This window comes from Taudactylus pleione, unplaced genomic scaffold, assembly GCF_031769625.1.
Source record: "Taudactylus pleione unplaced genomic scaffold, aTauple2 ptg000393l, whole genome shotgun sequence".
NCBI classification, from domain to species: Eukaryota; Metazoa; Chordata; class Amphibia; order Anura; family Myobatrachidae; genus Taudactylus; species Taudactylus pleione.
Window position 1 is genome coordinate 3,450,125 of NW_028284794.1, and position 21,065 is coordinate 3,471,189.

Consider the following 21,065-nt stretch of genomic DNA (forward strand, 5'->3'; position numbering starts at 1 on the left):
GCATAATACGCAGAATCCTTTATTACATATTCCTACAAGTAGGTACTGCAAGACTTACTCACGAGAGTTTAACAACTTTCATGGCTGAAGTCTCAGCTATTGTCAAAGCCAGACCTTTGAATTCAGTTTCTAATGACCCAGAAGATCCGCTTCTGCTTACTCCTGCTACTCTTCTTACTCAGAAGACCGGGACTATCTATGCTCCTTCTGGAGAGTTCACCAACAAAGACTTATTCAATGGAGGCAAGTTCAAAGCCTAGCAAACACCTTTTGGGATAGGTGGAAAAGACAATATATTTCTACCCTGCAGTCAAGGACCGGGTGGCAAGTTGCCAAACCCAACCTAAAACCTGGTGACATTGTGCTTGTCAGAGATTGTCAGTCACAACGTAACGAGTGGCCTTTGAGTATTGTCACCAAGACGTTCCCGAGCAAGGACGGAAAAGTTCGTAAGGTCGAGGTCAAGATCTGTAAGCAAGGAGAGACTAAGTTGTTTCTCAGACCAGTGTCTGAACTGTTTTTACTGTTACCTACTTAGAGTTTAAATTTGTGGTATCAGTGATACCAGACGGGGAGTGTCATGCCTTCAGCATAGGGTTTGTTGTGTTACACTATTTCACATTAGCAGCCCCACCTAGTGGTCAGGACAGCAGCAGTTTAAATCTGATCCATTTTGACCTTCTTAGCATTCCATAGCAGTCTAGCAATGCATTCTGGGCTAAAGGAGCTGTAAGCAGCCATTTCCTTTTTCACATGGTCCCAGACAGTCATCATTACATATGCTCAACCTGGTACAGCATCCGATGGTGAGTTCTAAGCTTCAACTGTGCCATAGATCTGCTTAGCCAGTTATGTTACACATGTTAGCTGTACTATGTGACACTGTAGCCTATAATTTGCATACTGTATGTTTCATGTTGTTTGCATATCTCATGTTATGTATATGTTTGCCTTGCATGCCCATGTACATTTTGTCAGACACTTAGTGCGGGGCAGTACATTCATATCTACTTTTAATAATGTGATTATAGCTCAAACTGATACCTATACCTATATCACTAGCACCTATATCACTAGCACATAGTCATTAAATAACTCACATAAACTCCATATCGGCTGATGTCAGCCTACACCTTCCCAGACACCTGACAAACGAACATGTACTTATTTAAAATAAAGACTCGGAGGTATATATTGGTAGGGAAAGAAGCTTTTATTTAATTTTAAACTATTTTAATTTTAAGTTATAATTAAACGGAAAAAAGGGGAGGAGTATGGTGGCAAAGAAAGCGCGGCCCTACTGACAGAGTAACCATCTGCAAACTTCTAGATGGGGTCTCCTGCCAGCCCATCATACTCCACTCAAGGTATCCAGCTCCACTCCCAATGACAGAAACAGCCCCATTTCTTTGCCGGGTGTGCTCGGAACCCTAGATACACCCCTGTAGAAAATATCATTTATTAAGTGTGGAAGATACAATAAGTAGTATATAGAATATAAGGCAAAAACAGTTATAAAATGTGCTGTAACAATACTGGGATGTTCACAATAAATAAAAGGGAGGTCACTCAGCATAATAGAAGTAGCAGACTGTGGTGACGCAAGGGCCCAGATTATCACTTAATGTTTTCCGGTGTGCCCGCATATACTAGACTGGAGAATTAAATGGTAGCTGCTGGCATCACATCAGTATAAGGGAGGTGAATGGCCAGGGGTGTATATATAATGGGTACAAGGTGTACGGTGCACACGGGTCCCTGGGTCCAGGGGGCCCACACACCGCACACCTTGTGCCCATTTAAAATATTCTTAACTCTCCATTGCCCAGCACTGGCTGCAGAGCTACAGAGACCATTGTGAAAATAGCCAACGCAGCCATGTTCCGATGATTCGCACATGCACAGTAGAGATGTCCCGGAATTGCGGTGCGAGCGCCATATTCCCAGAGATCTGAGCATGCGTGGGAGAGGAGGGGGCACAATCTAGGCCTGCATGTGGGGCCACTCCTCTCTTAAAGCTCCTCTGTGACCGGCACTAATGGATACAGAACACAGACTGCAGACTGATGCATGGGAACAAACAGTTGTGAATCGGTTGCTGTTGTCTGTGAGCAGAAACTAGCGCATCTCGTATTGTCCTTCCCTTACATCACCAGCCTGGCTGATCATGCATTGTCCTTCCCTTACATCACCAGCCAGGTAGATAATGTATTGTCCTTCCCTTACATCACCTGCCGGGCTGATAATGTATTGTCCTTCCCTCACATCAACTCCTTTACATCACCAGCCAGGCGGATCATGTATTGTCCTTCCCTTACATCACCAGCCAGGCTGATAATGTATTGTCCTTCCCTTACATCACCAGCCAGGCTGATAATGTATTGTTCTTCCCTTACATCGCCAGCCAGGCTGATAATGTATTGTCCTTCCCTTACATCACCAGCCAGGCGGATAATGTATTGTTCTTCCCTTACATCGCCAGCCAGGCTGATAATGTATTGTCCTTCCCTTACATCACCAGCCAGGCGGATAATGTATTGTCCTTCCCTTACATCGCCAGCCAGGCTGATAATGTATTGTCCTTCCCTTACATTGCCAGCCAGGCTGATAATGTATTGTCCTTCCCTTACATCGCCAGCCAGGCTGATAATGTATTGTCCTTCCCTGACCTTACCCGCCAGGCTGATAATGTATTGTCCTTCCCTTACATCGCCAGCCAAGCTGATAATGTATTGTCCTTCCCTTACATCGCCAGCCACGCTGATAATGTATTGTCTTTCCCTTATATCACCAGCCAGGCTGATAATGTATTGTCCTTCCCTTTCATCACCAGCCAGGCTGATAATGTATTGTCCTTCCCTTACATCGCCAGCCAGGCTGATACTGTATTGGGACAGGAGATCTAGTTGCTGGTGGTATAATGTCAGAGGTGCTGGGTGGAATCTGCATCAAAATGAGTCAACATTTTCCAAATAATTAAGCTACGGACAGAAACTGCAGATTACATTGTGTTATGCTGCAATGGGCATGGACAACTACATGAGAGGAAAAATTAAACTTGGCAGCGGTGGGATTCGAACCCACGCCTCCGAAGAGACTGGAGCCTTAATCCAGCGCCTTAGACCGCTCGGCCTCTCTATTTGTAGAGTGCGTCGGATCACATGCAAAGAGAAAAGTTTGCGCTAATTTGCTATTTGCTATTTGCACTAATAAGACACCATTCATTATTAAATAAAAATAGAATAATCAGGGGGTCTGATGTTCACTAAAAAATATATATAAATTTATTAGTATATTTTATATGCAATGTATATTTATTCAGACTAGAATATGACTAGCCATAATGTAAACATTAATATTTAGACATGTAACACTTACATAAATACTGCATATAAAAAAGATACATACAACCAATAAAACATTTATAATGATCACAATATCTCTATGGTGTTGTGTACAAATACATACCTTTCCTCAGTCCGGCTTGGTTTCGGGTATTGTTGGTTTGTTTTTTTAACCCCCTGGATGCCTACTTGGAAGAAGAGGACCTGTACTACGCATAGGAGAGGTGAGTATGGATTTTTTATTATAGGTACCCCTATGGATTATCTACTGGACAAGTGGACATGATGGCATCAGCGATACTAGGTGAGTATGTGTGATAGTGAGTATGAGTGTGCATGTACGTTATATTAAACTGAAACAGTGTATGTGTTGTGTTTTTTTACGTATTTCTTTGGCTGTGGAACTACAGGTATCAGCGGGCCCGTAATGCCCTGCATGCTGGTACTTGTGGTTCTCCAAGTATTAGCATGCAGGGAAGGCTTGCTGGTACCACAGCTTATGACAATATTTAAACATCTATTTCACACTACACAATAACACTATCAACCCGGCACCCACCGGCCAGGGGTGCTGGGGATAGCCCCGGGCTATCAGCCTAGGCCTGGGGTGCCCTGGAGAGGGGGACCCCTTTATTGAGGGTGTCCCCACCTCCCAAGGGATCCCCAGCCTGTGCTGACTAGCGGTCAGGCTTAATGCTTTGGCTGGGGAAACCAGTGAAAGGTTTTCCCTGGCTGTGGCATTACTCTGCCCCCCCCCCACTAGAAAGAGTCCGGTGCTGGTTTTTGAAATTACAGGGGACCCCTACTCATTTTGTTCTGTTTTTCCACAACCAAGACCAGCTCAGCAAAGCCCTGTGCTGGTTCTTAATATTCAGGGGCCCCTAGCCCTTATGCATTTTGACCCCTTTATTTTTAGAACCAGGACAGGCTGGACAGAGCCCAGGGCAGGGCTGCACCTCTTTTTTTAAAAAAAAACACACACAGAAACCGTCAGGGATCTCGCTGATCTGTGATGGCTTCTGTTGGTATTTTGAATGTCTGGATTTCAATTTCAGTTTTATATCTGCCGGTCTTCCTTTGTCGGTATATATGTTGTTGGGATTTAATTTGCCCGTATATATGTTTATTGTCGGGATTTCATTTTTCAGTATTTATATGTTCTTGAGATTTCATTTGTTGGTATGTTTGTAGGTATTTTGGTGTTGTTGGGAGGAGACGTCGCAGTGTCCGGCCTCATCTGACTATCGGGTACCTGCTGGTAGTGGGGGCTCCCCGGACCATAATCTGCTTCACTGCTGTTGCTTTCATTATTGCTACTGTCTAATTCTATGACGCGCGCAAAAGTGCACCCAGCAGCGCGTATTGGCGGTCGGCTGTCTGTGAGCCTTTGCAAAGGAAGCGCAACTCCTTGCCTGCATGCTTGCCGACATTCTGGCTACCCCTTCCTTCAGCATAGCAGGGGAGAACAGCTGGGAATATTACCCGGTATTTGTGGGTGGAGTGGGACGCGGCCATGTGATCGTATAGAACATTACTGTTGGATAAAAACCACTTAATTCAATCCGTTACCCAATATGTTTGCGTTGTGAGCTGATGTTTGTTTATATGTAAAACGTAGGCACTGCTGAGATTTGAACTCAGGATCTCCTGTTTACTAGACAGGTGCTTTAACCAACTAAGCCACAGCACCAACCTGCATATGTGGTTTAGTTGGGGTATGCGTAGGAGACCCAGCACTCCATACTCCTTAAGGACTTGTGCAGGGAGTTTTGAGACAATGGGGAGAAGAGCAATCGGCTATCAAGTTGAGTCCTTAGACGGAAAGACATGCCTTCCCTTACCCACTATCACTGAATGCAATGAGATCCCTGATAATAGGTCTGAAATCCCTACACCAGACGCAGCTATCCATCATGCACATTTGAGACGTATAGCACATCTGATACCAGAACTGGACCCACTAGCCCAGATAATTCTACTCATTGGGAGAGATATCTTACGAGTCCACAAAGTCAGAAGTCACATTAACGGTCCACACAATGCTCCTTATGCTCAAAGATTAGACCTAGGATGGGTCATAATAGGCGAATTATGTCTTGGAAAAGTGCATAAACCAGTTACTATCAACAGCATGCTTACCTGTACTTTAGAAAACGTGCGCCCTTCTCTATTTCAACCATGGCACAATCACTTCCTCATAAAGGAGCTACCACACTGCACTGTCATGGACTCTCCTAGTGACAACCACATCTGTGACCGCTACCAAGAATATTTGGGGTGCACAGTCTTCCAAAAAAACAAAAAGGGATGACCAAGTCACAATGTCTATAGAGGACAATCTATTCCTGGAGATAATGAAAAAGGGACTAGTCAAAGATAATGCCAACAGCTGGGTTGTACCTCTAACTTTTAAAACACATAGACGGCGCTTACCTAACAACAGAGAACAAGTATTTAAACGCTTCTCTTCAGTAAAATGCAACTTCCACAGGAAGCCAGAAATGAAAAATCACTTCTTCTCTTTCATGGACAAAATATTTGAGAATGGTCATGCTGAGATAACTCCCATTCTTAAGGACACAGATGAGACAGCAATCAGCCTCCTCAAGAGAGCTCAGGAAATGCTTGCCTGCTCAGATCTCAGGCTTCACAAAATAGCTTCCAACACTAAAAGAGTGATGGAAGCCTTCCCTTCTCAAGATCATACCAGTGACTTAAGGGATTTAGATTTAGGAAGTGATTCTCCACCAGCTTAACGTAGCCTTGGACTCTAATGGGACTTAAATCTGACTCCTTTACCTTCCAAGTAAACAGTGGGCAAAGGCCCTACACCCGCAGAGGTGTCTTGTCTGTTATAAACAACTTGTATGACCCCTTAGGATTTGCTGCTCCTGTCACTATCCAAGGTTATGCCTTGCTCAGAGACCTAACCTGTGTTATGGAAAAGTGTCTAACCAGATAAGGCAGGAAAACTTGGTTTGTAGAGTAGCCTGCGAGGAGGGCAGGATAACTTGGTTAGATGAGTTGCCTGCCAGGAGGGCAGGATTTCTTGGCTAGATGAGTTGCCTGCCAGGAGGGCAGGATCTCTTGGCTAGATGAGTTGCCTGCCAGGAGGGCAGGATTTCTTGGCTAGATGAGTTGCCTGCCAGGAGGGCAGGATTTCTTGGCTAGATGAGTTGCCTGCCAGGAGGGCAGGATTTCTTGGATAGATGAGTTGTCTGCCAGGAGGGCAGGATTTCTTGGCTAGATGAGTTGCCTGCCAGCAGGGCAGGATTTCTTGGCTAGATGAGTTGCCTGCCAGGAGGGCAGGATTTCTTGGCTAGATAAGTCACTCTCTGCAGCATCCCCAGTGCTTGGTAATCAGCGGAACCGGATTCTGAGTCAGTGTAGGTCCCGAGCCAGTGGGAAACAAGCCGCTGCCACGGCTTGTGACGACCTGCGAGTCATCCGACTGGGACGCGCCACTGTCTCCTCAGAAAAGAGATTTGTGGGAGGAGTGGAAAAGTTCTCTGTCCACCTTAACCAACCTTTATATTACACGTTCATATGCTCCTGTGCCTTCTACAGAAGTACAAAACCAGAGACTATGTGTATTTTCTGATGCTTCAATCCAAGCAATTGCCGCTGTTGCATATCTTAAAATTGTGGATATTAGAGGCCAGTGTCATATTGGGTTTGTCATGGGCAAAGCGAAGTTAGCACCACTTCCAGAGCATACCATACCCAGGCTAGAACTTTGTGCTGCAGTGCTAGCTGTGACAACGATCCATACCATGATGTCACATTGTCAACTTGAGCCACACAGATTCCAAAGATTCTCTATTTGGAAATCACATCTTAGAGTAATTACCTGCCTAACTCATACAGCCCGTCCATTTAAACGTGCCAAATTTCTAAGAGTAACTGAATGTATAGGTTGGCATGGCTGCCAAAATATTTACGCAACCAAAAATTACAAATTCACTCAAACGTCAACACTAAAGGTGTAGAGAGATACCTCAGTGAGCAAAGTTGTACATGGACTTTCAACCCACCTCATTCTTCTCATATGTGAGGTACATGGGAAAGTAAGATTGGCATAATACGCAGAATCCTTTATTACATATTCCTACAAGTAGGTACTGCAAGACTTACTCACGAGAGTTTAACAACTTTCATGGCTGAAGTCTCAGCTATTGTCAAAGCCAGACCTTTGAATTCAGTTTCTAATGACCCAGAAGATCCGCTTCTGCTTACTCCTGCTACTCTTCTTACTCAGAAGACCGGGACTATCTATGCTCCTTCTGGAGAGTTCACCAACAAAGACTTATTCAATGGAGGCAAGTTCAAAGCCTAGCAAACACCTTTTGGGATAGGTGGAAAAGACAATATATTTCTACCCTGCAGTCAAGGACCGGGTGGCAAGTTGCCAAACCCAACCTAAAACCTGGTGACATTGTGCTTGTCAGAGATTGTCAGTCACAACGTAACGAGTGGCCTTTGAGTATTGTCACCAAGACGTTCCCGAGCAAGGACGGAAAAGTTCGTAAGGTCGAGGTCAAGATCTGTAAGCAAGGAGAGACTAAGTTGTTTCTCAGACCAGTGTCTGAACTGTTTTTACTGTTACCTACTTAGAGTTTAAATTTGTGGTATCAGTGATACCAGACGGGGAGTGTCATGCCTTCAGCATAGGGTTTGTTGTGTTACACTATTTCACATTAGCAGCCCCACCTAGTGGTCAGGACAGCAGCAGTTTAAATCTGATCCATTTTGACCTTCTTAGCATTCCATAGCAGTCTAGCAATGCATTCTGGGCTAAAGGAGCTGTAAGCAGCCATTTCCTTTTTCACATGGTCCCAGACAGTCATCATTACATATGCTCAACCTGGTACAGCATCCGATGGTGAGTTCTAAGCTTCAACTGTGCCATAGATCTGCTTAGCCAGTTATGTTACACATGTTAGCTGTACTATGTGACACTGTAGCCTATAATTTGCATACTGTATGTTTCATGTTGTTTGCATATCTCATGTTATGTATATGTTTGCCTTGCATGCCCATGTACATTTTGTCAGACACTTAGTGCGGGGCAGTACATTCATATCTACTTTTAATAATGTGATTATAGCTCAAACTGATACCTATACCTATATCACTAGCACCTATATCACTAGCACATAGTCATTAAATAACTCACATAAACTCCATATCGGCTGATGTCAGCCTACACCTTCCCAGACACCTGACAAACGAACATGTACTTATTTAAAATAAAGACTCGGAGGTATATATTGGTAGGGAAAGAAGCTTTTATTTAATTTTAAACTATTTTAATTTTAAGTTATAATTAAACGGAAAAAAGGGGAGGAGTATGGTGGCAAAGAAAGCGCGGCCCTACTGACAGAGTAACCATCTGCAAACTTCTAGATGGGGTCTTCTGCCAGCCCATCATACTCCACTCAAGGTATCCAGCTCCACTCCCAATGACAGAAACAGCCCCATTTCTTTGCCGGGTGTGCTCGGAACCCTAGATACACCCCTGTAGAAAATATCATTTATTAAGTGTGGAAGATACAATAAGTAGTATATAGAATATAAGGCAAAAACAGTTATAAAATGTGCTGTAACAATACTGGGATGTTCACAATAAATAAAAGGGAGGTCACTCAGCATAATAGAAGTAGCAGACTGTGGTGACGCAAGGGCCCAGATTATCACTTAATGTTTTCCGGTGTGCCCGCATATACTAGACTGGAGAATTAAATGGTAGCTGCTGGCATCACATCAGTATAAGGGAGGTGAATGGCCAGGGGTGTATATATAATGGGTACAAGGTGTACGGTGCACACGGGTCCCTGGGTCCAGGGGGCCCACACACCGCACACCTTGTGCCCATTTAAAATATTCTTAACTCTCCATTGCCCAGCACTGGCTGCAGAGCTACAGAGACCATTGTGAAAATAGCCAACGCAGCCATGTTCCGATGATTCGCACATGCACAGTAGAGATGTCCCGGAATTGCGGTGTGAGCGCCATATTCCCAGAGATCTGAGCATGCGTGGGAGAGGAGGGGGCACAATCTAGGCCTGCATGTGGGGCCACTCCTCTCTTAAAGCTCCTCTGTGACCGGCACTAATGGATACAGAACACAGACTGCAGACTGATGCATGGGAACAAACAGTTGTGAATCGGTTGCTGTTGTCTGTGAGCAGAAACTAGCGCATCTCGTATTGTCCTTCCCTTACATCACCAGCCTGGCTGATCATGCATTGTCCTTCCCTTACATCACCAGCCAGGTAGATAATGTATTGTCCTTCCCTTACATCACCTGCCGGGCTGATAATGTATTGTCCTTCCCTCACATCAACTCCTTTACATCACCAGCCAGGCGGATCATGTATTGTCCTTCCCTTACATCACCAGCCAGGCTGATAATGTATTGTCCTTCCCTTACATCACCAGCCAGGCTGATAATGTATTGTTCTTCCCTTACATCGCCAGCCAGGCTGATAATGTATTGTCCTTCCCTTACATCACCAGCCAGGCGGATAATGTATTGTTCTTCCCTTACATCGCCAGCCAGGCTGATAATGTATTGTCCTTCCCTTACATCACCAGCCAGGCGGATAATGTATTGTCCTTCCCTTACATCGCCAGCCAGGCTGATAATGTATTGTCCTTCCCTTACATTGCCAGCCAGGCTGATAATGTATTGTCCTTCCCTTACATCGCCAGCCAGGCTGATAATGTATTGTCCTTCCCTGACCTTACCCGCCAGGCTGATAATGTATTGTCCTTCCCTTACATCGCCAGCCAAGCTGATAATGTATTGTCCTTCCCTTACATCGCCAGCCACGCTGATAATGTATTGTCTTTCCCTTATATCACCAGCCAGGCTGATAATGTATTGTCCTTCCCTTTCATCACCAGCCAGGCTGATAATGTATTGTCCTTCCCTTACATCGCCAGCCAGGCTGATACTGTATTGGGACAGGAGATCTAGTTGCTGGTGGTATAATGTCAGAGGTGCTGGGTGGAATCTGCATCAAAATGAGTCAACATTTTCCAAATAATTAAGCTACGGACAGAAACTGCAGATTACATTGTGTTATGCTGCAATGGGCATGGACAACTACATGAGAGGAAAAATTAAACTTGGCAGCGGTGGGATTCGAACCCACGCCTCCGAAGAGACTGGAGCCTTAATCCAGCGCCTTAGACCGCTCGGCCTCTCTATTTGTAGAGTGCATCGGATCACATGCAAAGAGAAAAGTTTGCGCTAATTTGCTATTTGCTATTTGCACTAATAAGACACCATTCATTATTAAATAAAAATAGAATAATCAGGGGGTCTGATGTTCACTAAAAAATATATATAAATTTATTAGTATATTTTATATGCAATGTATATTTATTCAGACTAGAATATGACTAGCCATAATGTAAACATTAATATTTAGACATGTAACACTTACATAAATACTGCATATAAAAAAGATACATACAACCAATAAAACATTTATAATGATCACAATATCTCTATGGTGTTGTGTACAAATACATACCTTTCCTCAGTCCGGCTTGGTTTCGGGTATTGTTGGTTTGTTTTTTTAACCCCCTGGATGCCTACTTGGAAGAAGAGGACCTGTACTACGCATAGGAGAGGTGAGTATGGATTTTTTATTATAGGTACCCCTATGGATTATCTACTGGACAAGTGGACATGATGGCATCAGCGATACTAGGTGAGTATGTGTGATAGTGAGTATGAGTGTGCATGTACGTTATATTAAACTGAAACAGTGTATGTGTTGTGTTTTTTTACGTATTTCTTTGGCTGTGGAACTACAGGTATCAGCGGGCCCGTAATGCCCTGCATGCTGGTACTTGTGGTTCTCCAAGTATTAGCATGCAGGGAAGGCTTGCTGGTACCACAGCTTATGACAATATTTAAACATCTATTTCACACTACACAATAACACTATCAACCCGGCACCCACCGGCCAGGGGTGCTGGGGATAGCCCCGGGCTATCAGCCTAGGCCTGGGGTGCCCTGGAGAGGGGGACCCCTTTATTGAGGGTGTCCCCACCTCCCAAGGGATCCCCAGCCTGTGCTGACTAGCGGTCAGGCTTAATGCTTTGGCTGGGGAAACCAGTGAAAGGTTTTCCCTGGCTGTGGCATTACTCTGCCCCCCCCCCACTAGAAAGAGTCCGGTGCTGGTTTTTGAAATTACAGGGGACCCCTACTCATTTTGTTCTGTTTTTCCACAACCAAGACCAGCTCAGCAAAGCCCTGTGCTGGTTCTTAATATTCAGGGGCCCCTAGCCCTTATGCATTTTGACCCCTTTATTTTTAGAACCAGGACAGGCTGGACAGAGCCCAGGGCAGGGCTGCACCTCTTTTTTTAAAAAAAAACACACACAGAAACCGTCAGGGATCTCGCTGATCTGTGATGGCTTCTGTTGGTATTTTGAATGTCTGGATTTCAATTTCAGTTTTATATCTGCCGGTCTTCCTTTGTCGGTATATATGTTGTTGGGATTTAATTTGCCCGTATATATGTTTATTGTCGGGATTTCATTTTTCAGTATTTATATGTTCTTGAGATTTCATTTGTTGGTATGTTTGTAGGTATTTTGGTGTTGTTGGGAGGAGACGTCGCAGTGTCCGGCCTCATCTGACTATCGGGTACCTGCTGGTAGTGGGGGCTCCCCGGACCATAATCTGCTTCACTGCTGTTGCTTTCATTATTGCTACTGTCTAATTCTATGACGCGCGCAAAAGTGCACCCAGCAGCGCGTATTGGCGGTCGGCTGTCTGTGAGCCTTTGCAAAGGAAGCGCAACTCCTTGCCTGCATGCTTGCCGACATTCTGGCTACCCCTTCCTTCAGCATAGCAGGGGAGAACAGCTGGGAATATTACCCGGTATTTGTGGGTGGAGTGGGACGCGGCCATGTGATCGTATAGAACATTACTGTTGGATAAAAACCACTTAATTCAATCCGTTACCCAATATGTTTGCGTTGTGAGCTGATGTTTGTTTATATGTAAAACGTAGGCACTGCTGAGATTTGAACTCAGGATCTCCTGTTTACTAGACAGGTGCTTTAACCAACTAAGCCACAGCACCAACCTGCATATGTGGTTTAGTTGGGGTATGCGTAGGAGACCCAGCACTCCATACTCCTTAAGGACTTGTGCAGGGAGTTTTGAGACAATGGGGAGAAGAGCAATCGGCTATCAAGTTGAGTCCTTAGACGGAAAGACATGCCTTCCCTTACCCACTATCACTGAATGCAATGAGATCCCTGATAATAGGTCTGAAATCCCTACACCAGACGCAGCTATCCATCATGCACATTTGAGACGTATAGCACATCTGATACCAGAACTGGACCCACTAGCCCAGATAATTCTACTCATTGGGAGAGATATCTTACGAGTCCACAAAGTCAGAAGTCACATTAACGGTCCACACAATGCTCCTTATGCTCAAAGATTAGACCTAGGATGGGTCATAATAGGCGAATTATGTCTTGGAAAAGTGCATAAACCAGTTACTATCAACAGCATGCTTACCTGTACTTTAGAAAACGTGCGCCCTTCTCTATTTCAACCATGGCACAATCACTTCCTCATAAAGGAGCTACCACACTGCACTGTCATGGACTCTCCTAGTGACAACCACATCTGTGACCGCTACCAAGAATATTTGGGGTGCACAGTCTTCCAAAAAAACAAAAAGGGATGACCAAGTCACAATGTCTATAGAGGACAATCTATTCCTGGAGATAATGAAAAAGGGACTAGTCAAAGATAATGCCAACAGCTGGGTTGTACCTCTAACTTTTAAAACACATAGACGGCGCTTACCTAACAACAGAGAACAAGTATTTAAACGCTTCTCTTCAGTAAAATGCAACTTCCACAGGAAGCCAGAAATGAAAAATCACTTCTTCTCTTTCATGGACAAAATATTTGAGAATGGTCATGCTGAGATAACTCCCATTCTTAAGGACACAGATGAGACAGCAATCAGCCTCCTCAAGAGAGCTCAGGAAATGCTTGCCTGCTCAGATCTCAGGCTTCACAAAATAGCTTCCAACACTAAAAGAGTGATGGAAGCCTTCCCTTCTCAAGATCATACCAGTGACTTAAGGGATTTAGATTTAGGAAGTGATTCTCCACCAGCTTAACGTAGCCTTGGACTCTAATGGGACTTAAATCTGACTCCTTTACCTTCCAAGTAAACAGTGGGCAAAGGCCCTACACCCGCAGAGGTGTCTTGTCTGTTATAAACAACTTGTATGACCCCTTAGGATTTGCTGCTCCTGTCACTATCCAAGGTTATGCCTTGCTCAGAGACCTAACCTGTGTTATGGAAAAGTGTCTAACCAGATAAGGCAGGAAAACTTGGTTTGTAGAGTAGCCTGCGAGGAGGGCAGGATAACTTGGTTAGATGAGTTGCCTGCCAGGAGGGCAGGATTTCTTGGCTAGATGAGTTGCCTGCCAGGAGGGCAGGATCTCTTGGCTAGATGAGTTGCCTGCCAGGAGGGCAGGATTTCTTGGCTAGATGAGTTGCCTGCCAGGAGGGCAGGATTTCTTGGCTAGATGAGTTGCCTGCCAGGAGGGCAGGATTTCTTGGATAGATGAGTTGTCTGCCAGGAGGGCAGGATTTCTTGGCTAGATGAGTTGCCTGCCAGCAGGGCAGGATTTCTTGGCTAGATGAGTTGCCTGCCAGGAGGGCAGGATTTCTTGGCTAGATAAGTCACTCTCTGCAGCATCCCCAGTGCTTGGTAATCAGCGGAACCGGATTCTGAGTCAGTGTAGGTCCCGAGCCAGTGGGAAACAAGCCGCTGCCACGGCTTGTGACGACCTGCGAGTCATCCGACTGGGACGCGCCACTGTCTCCTCAGAAAAGAGATTTGTGGGAGGAGTGGAAAAGTTCTCTGTCCACCTTAACCAACCTTTATATTACACGTTCATATGCTCCTGTGCCTTCTACAGAAGTACAAAACCAGAGACTATGTGTATTTTCTGATGCTTCAATCCAAGCAATTGCCGCTGTTGCATATCTTAAAATTGTGGATATTAGAGGCCAGTGTCATATTGGGTTTGTCATGGGCAAAGCGAAGTTAGCACCACTTCCAGAGCATACCATACCCAGGCTAGAACTTTGTGCTGCAGTGCTAGCTGTGACAACGATCCATACCATGATGTCACATTGTCAACTTGAGCCACACAGATTCCAAAGATTCTCTATTTGGAAATCACATCTTAGAGTAATTACCTGCCTAACTCATACAGCCCGTCCATTTAAACGTGCCAAATTTCTAAGAGTAACTGAATGTATAGGTTGGCATGGCTGCCAAAATATTTACGCAACCAAAAATTACAAATTCACTCAAACGTCAACACTAAAGGTGTAGAGAGATACCTCAGTGAGCAAAGTTGTACATGGACTTTCAACCCACCTCATTCTTCTCATATGTGAGGTACATGGGAAAGTAAGATTGGCATAATACGCAGAATCCTTTATTACATATTCCTACAAGTAGGTACTGCAAGACTTACTCACGAGAGTTTAACAACTTTCATGGCTGAAGTCTCAGCTATTGTCAAAGCCAGACCTTTGAATTCAGTTTCTAATGACCCAGAAGATCCGCTTCTGCTTACTCCTGCTACTCTTCTTACTCAGAAGACCGGGACTATCTATGCTCCTTCTGGAGAGTTCACCAACAAAGACTTATTCAATGGAGGCAAGTTCAAAGCCTAGCAAACACCTTTTGGGATAGGTGGAAAAGACAATATATTTCTACCCTGCAGTCAAGGACCGGGTGGCAAGTTGCCAAACCCAACCTAAAACCTGGTGACATTGTGCTTGTCAGAGATTGTCAGTCACAACGTAACAAGTGGCCTTTGAGTATTGTCACCAAGACGTTCCCGAGCAAGGACGGAAAAGTTCGTAAGGTCGAGGTCAAGATCTGTAAGCAAGGAGAGACTAAGTTGTTTCTCAGACCAGTGTCTGAACTGTTTTTACTGTTACCTACTTAGAGTTTAAATTTGTGGTATCAGTGATACCAGACGGGGAGTGTCATGCCTTCAGCATAGGGTTTGTTGTGTTACACTATTTCACATTAGCAGCCCCACCTAGTGGTCAGGACAGCAGCAGTTTAAATCTGATCCATTTTGACCTTCTTAGCATTCCATAGCAGTCTAGCAATGCATTCTGGGCTAAAGGAGCTGTAAGCAGCCATTTCCTTTTTCACATGGTCCCAGACAGTCATCATTACATATGCTCAACCTGGTACAGCATCCGATGGTGAGTTCTAAGCTTCAACTGTGCCATAGATCTGCTTAGCCAGTTATGTTACACATGTTAGCTGTACTATGTGACACTGTAGCCTATAATTTGCATACTGTATGTTTCATGTTGTTTGCATATCTCATGTTATGTATATGTTTGCCTTGCATGCCCATGTACATTTTGTCAGACACTTAGTGCGGGGCAGTACATTCATATCTACTTTTAATAATGTGATTATAGCTCAAACTGATACCTATACCTATATCACTAGCACCTATATCACTAGCACATAGTCATTAAATAACTCACATAAACTCCATATCGGCTGATGTCAGCCTACACCTTCCCAGACACCTGACAAACGAACATGTACTTATTTAAAATAAAGACTCGGAGGTATATATTGGTAGGGAAAGAAGCTTTTATTTAATTTTAAACTATTTTAATTTTAAGTTATAATTAAACGGAAAAAAGGGGAGGAGTATGGTGGCAAAGAAAGCGCGGCCCTACTGACAGAGTAACCATCTGCAAACTTCTAGATGGGGTCTTCTGCCAGCCCATCATACTCCACTCAAGGTATCCAGCTCCACTCCCAATGACAGAAACAGCCCCATTTCTTTGCCGGGTGTGCTCGGAACCCTAGATACACCCCTGTAGAAAATATAATTTATTAAGATACAATAAGTAGTATATAGAATATAAGGCAAAAACAGTTATAAAATGTGCTGTAACAATACTGGGATGTTCTCAATAAATAAAAGGGAGGTCACTCAGCATAATAGAAGTAGCAGACTGTGGTGACGCAAGGGCCCAGATTATCACTTAATGTTTTCCGGTGTGCCCGCATATACTAGACTGGAGAATTAAATGGTAGCTGCTGGCATCACATCAGTATAAGGGAGGTGAATGGCCAGGGGTGTATATATAATGGGTACAAGGTGTACGGTGCACATGGGTCCCTGGGTCCAGGGGGCCCACACACCGCACACCTTGTGCCCATTTAAAATATTCTTAACTCTCCATTGCCCAGCACTGGCTGCAGAGCTACAGAGACCATTGTGAAAATAGCCAACGCAGCCATGTTCCGATGATTCGCACATGCACAGTAGAGATGTCCCGGAATTGCGGTGCGAGCGCCATATTCCCAGAGATCTGAGCATGCGTGGGAGAGGAGGGGGCCCAATCTAGGCCTGCATGTGGGGCCCCTCCTCTCTTAAAGCTCCTCTGTGACCGGCACTAATGGATACAGAACACAGACTGCAGACTGATGCATGGGAACAAACAGTTGTGAATCGGTTGCTGTTGTCTGTGAGCAGAAACTAGCGCATCTCGTATTGTCCTTCCCTTATAGCACCAGCCTGGCTGATCATGCATTGTCCTTCCCTTACATCACCAGCCAGGTAGATAATGTATTGTCCTTCCCTCACATCAACTCCTTTACATCACCAGCCAGGCGGATCATGTATTGTCCTTCCCTTACATCACCAGCCAGGCTGATAATGTATTGTCCTTCCCTTACATCACCAGCCAGGCTGATAATGTATTGTCCTTCCCTTACATCACCAGCCAGGCTGATAATGTATTGTCCTTCCCTTACATCGCCAGCCAGGCTGATAATGTATTGTCCTTCCCTTACATCACCAGCCAGGCTGATCATGTATTGTCCTTCCCATACATCACCAGCCAGGCTGATAATGTATTGTCCTTCCCTTACATTGCCAGCCAGGCTGATAATGTATTGGGACAGGAGATCTAGTTGCTGGTGGTATAATGTCAGAGGTACAGGGGGGAAATCTGCTTTAAAATGAGTCAAGTTTTCCAAATATTTAAGCTACGGACATACACTGCAGATCACATTGTGTTATGCTGCAATGGACATGGACAGCTACATCAGAGGGGAAAATGAAACCTGGCAGCGGTGGGATTCGACCCCACATCCCCAAAAGAGACTGGAGCCTTAATCCAGCACCTTAGACTGCTCGGCCACGCTACCGACTGTTCCCCATCTGCTGTCCCCTCTCTATTTGTAGAGTGAATTTGATCACATGATAACAATAAATTTATTATTGTACATGAACAAGTTGTTTATGAATAAAAGAGCTGTTTAGGGCCTTGGTGTTTGTGTGTGTGCAGCTAGAGAGAGAGTTCATATGTTATTCTCTATGCTGTATAATATAACTGGGGAGCCAGAACCCAGTCTGTGTATAAAAGCTGGTTAACAAAGATACACAGCGACCTCACCTGGAACCAAGGAGACGTCACAGTGTCCGGCCTCATCTGACTATTGGATGCCTGCTGGCAGCGGGGGCTCCCCGGACCATAATCTGCTTCACTGCTATTGCTTTCATTACTGCTACTGTCTGATTCTGAGGCACGCGCAAAAGTGCACCCAGCAGCGCGTTTTGGCGATCGCCCATCTATGAGTTTTTGCAAAGGAAGTGCAATTCCTTCCCTGCATGCTTGCTGACATTCTGGCTGCCCCTTCCGGAAGGGAGCAACAAGATCGACATAGCAGGGGGGTATGGTTGGCATAGGAGGGCATCTTACACGGCATTTGAAGGTGGAGTGTGGGCATGGCCATGTGAATGCATCATTTTGGCCCCGCCCAATGCCACAATGTCGAGATTACTGGCACTGTGAAGCAGGGGGTGGGGTAAAAAATGATGCAATTCGGCTTGAATCACGTCATTAGCCATCCCCGCTGCTGGGCATCTCTTGTAACCAGGGGGGGCCGGAGGGGTCGGCTGCCATCAGGAAGCTTGCCTGTCTTTCCAGGGGGCCAGGAGCAGCACACGATTTTTGGGTGGGTAGGCAAGTATGCTTCCCTGGTGTACATCCATGCGGCCAACTGTACAAGGACTGAGGTGTCCACTTTTAACGCCCGTGCACGTGGTAATACAGATTGGTGCCTCCTTACACGCCATCAGTGTCAGCCTATTGGTTCTGAGTGCAAAGTAGTCAGAGGATAAAGGGGACATAGTGTTAATGATATAGCAAAATAAAGGTTCTAATGATACAGTAGGTGGCATGCAGGTAAGTGATTACATTAATAATTTAGTTATAATTATCATTTTGCAGAAGCTGCTGCCCAGAATGTGTATAGAACATTACTGCTCGATAAAAAAACACTTGATTCAATCCAGTTTGTCAAATTTTCCCATCAAATTGTTCACGCTGTGAGCTGATGTTAGTATATATATATATATATATATATATATATATATATATATATATAACGTAGGCACTGCTGAGATTTGACCTCAGGATCTCCTGTTTATTAGACAGGCGCTTTAACCAACTAAGCCACAGCACCAACCTGCATATATGAGTTACATAAACAGCAACTTCTTTTACAGTGCAATAAAGTGACATCTAATTTTGTTAAAATTGTATTATAGACAATCATATCTACTCCTTGACCAGGATGGAACTAGCTGGGGCGCCGGCCGGCGATGCCACCCATGGTCAGGAGTAGGGCTGGACTGGCCATCGGGTACTTCTGGCATATGCCAGAAGGGCCGATGGCCTAAGGACCGGCTCGAGGAGGGGTGAAGGAAAGGACCTCCACCCAACGGCTCCAAAATCATTAAGATTTCACAGGAAGGGTGGAGGCATGTATGGGCCAGTGGCGGCTGTGCTTGGCCGAAAAGAGACAGGGGCATGCCGCGAAGCCAGCCCCCGTGACTCGCGGCATGCCCCCTTGCATTTACCATGCCCCCCCTCTACACGGAAGTGCAGGGCGGACTGCCAGGGCTTATATACAGCCCCAGTTCGTCCCTGGCCTGGCCAGGAGGTAGAATCACATAGTAGATCTATGACAGAACCATTCATCAGGTCCCACCTATTACTCTATCCCTAGTGGTGAATAGCTATGTTGCCTGGAAATGTCCTTTTCCTGTCTGAACTCTGGTAGTGATGGACGCACATGAACTACATTACCCAACTTTCCGTGCGCGCTGAGCCACATTTATTACTCTTCCTGAGTTGGGCGGCAGGTTTAGGTTGCCATAGCTGCAGCATTAGTAACAGTTACAGGACATGAACACCCTGCAGGTGAGATGGCTTCCCGGGAGTTTGTGGGGTCTATTTACTAAGCCTTGGGGCCGTATTCAATTAGTTTTGCATAGGCAAAAAAGTTCTGACTGCCCAACTTTTCGCCTACATCGCGTGTTTTGGATGCAAAAACTTATCGTGCGGGTCCCCACTTTTCCCCCTATTCAATTACTAACCAGGCGAAAACGGCAAGCGGCCAATACAGAACAGGCGGAAAGTACTGTCAGAATAGGGGAAATCAGTCTAAACCCCCAAAAAGATGCACGAACATTGGGGATCAATGTAGAAGTGTTCCAATAGCCCAAATAAAACTATTTGGGGTATTGAAGTTATTTATAATCCTTGTTATAAATGTCCTTGTAAAAGTGGTGAAGAATGGCATTAAGCAGTATTTATTGGTGAAAATAAGTAGTCTTGTCAAATTTGGGGTAAATGAAAATGGGTGCTAGCATCTTTTATAGTCTATAAAGTGAAGTTTTGAAAAACGTGAAAACCGCACCTGCAATCCTAAATACCCCTGACCCATCCTTGCAGACCCCCAAGAAGGCTATTTCCCTAGTTTTATGCTTGTCCCCCAACTTTGTACTTTTTCGCCCCCAAAATGAAAGTACTTTTTTGGGGTGTTCTTATGTATTTTCTTGTTTTTTTTTTTTTTTACACAGTTGTTCTTTGGGGGCTGTCCCAAGGGTTCTGAGTGGTTTCCCAACATTTGCACCCCAAAATAAAAATGTTGCACTTCTTTTCTCCTGCTATTCTTAGGCAAATCTTTTTCACCTATTACATTGCATTGACTTTCCCGTTGGAGATAAGTTCTGACCAGGCGAAAAGCCGCGTCGGCGATAATTTTTTCATGGAAAACGGCTTTTCGATTCTAATTGAATACGGCCCTTGGATGGAGATAAAGTCAACAGAGATAAGGTACCAGCCAACCAGCTCCTAACTGTCATTTTTCAAACTCAGCCTGTGACATGGCAGTTAGGAGCTGATTGGCTGGTACTTTATCTCTGTTCACTTTATCTCCATCCAAGGCTTAGCAAATAGACCCCTTTATCACAAGCACAAAGTTATTAAAAAACTCACATTCTTATCAGTTCTCATAATTATTATACAAAAAATATCCAGTTCATTTGGGAATTACCATATTGTCATTAAAGTGGCCTCTCATCAATACTTTCAATTGAGTAATAACTCATTATCACTTCATAGTGCATCTTTTTAATACTGTTCACAGAAAACTTTACTTGAAGGCCAACTCTAAATGTCAGTAATGTAACAATACATTTAGAAGTAATTTGCTTTTTTGGATCAATTTTGGATCACTACCATCACTTGTCTTTTTTAACAATACATTTAGTATCAATTTGATTTTTTGGATGACTTT

General features: G+C 44.6%; 1 protein-coding gene and 2 non-coding genes across 3 annotated transcripts in view; 1 reads left to right on the forward strand and 2 right to left on the reverse strand.

The window, feature by feature from the left end:
- The window catches only part of LOC148506864 (transcription factor HES-2-like), a 98,362-nt gene that overhangs the window by 20,605 nt on the left and 56,692 nt on the right, over positions 1-21,065 (forward strand). The window lies entirely within an intron of this gene.
- Positions 4,961-5,034, reverse strand: TRNAT-AGU (transfer RNA threonine (anticodon AGU)). Its single transcript has one exon. It is a non-coding gene; the product is annotated as a tRNA-Thr (tRNA).
- On the reverse strand, positions 12,381-12,454 carry TRNAT-AGU (transfer RNA threonine (anticodon AGU)). The gene has a single exon. It is a non-coding gene; the product is annotated as a tRNA-Thr (tRNA).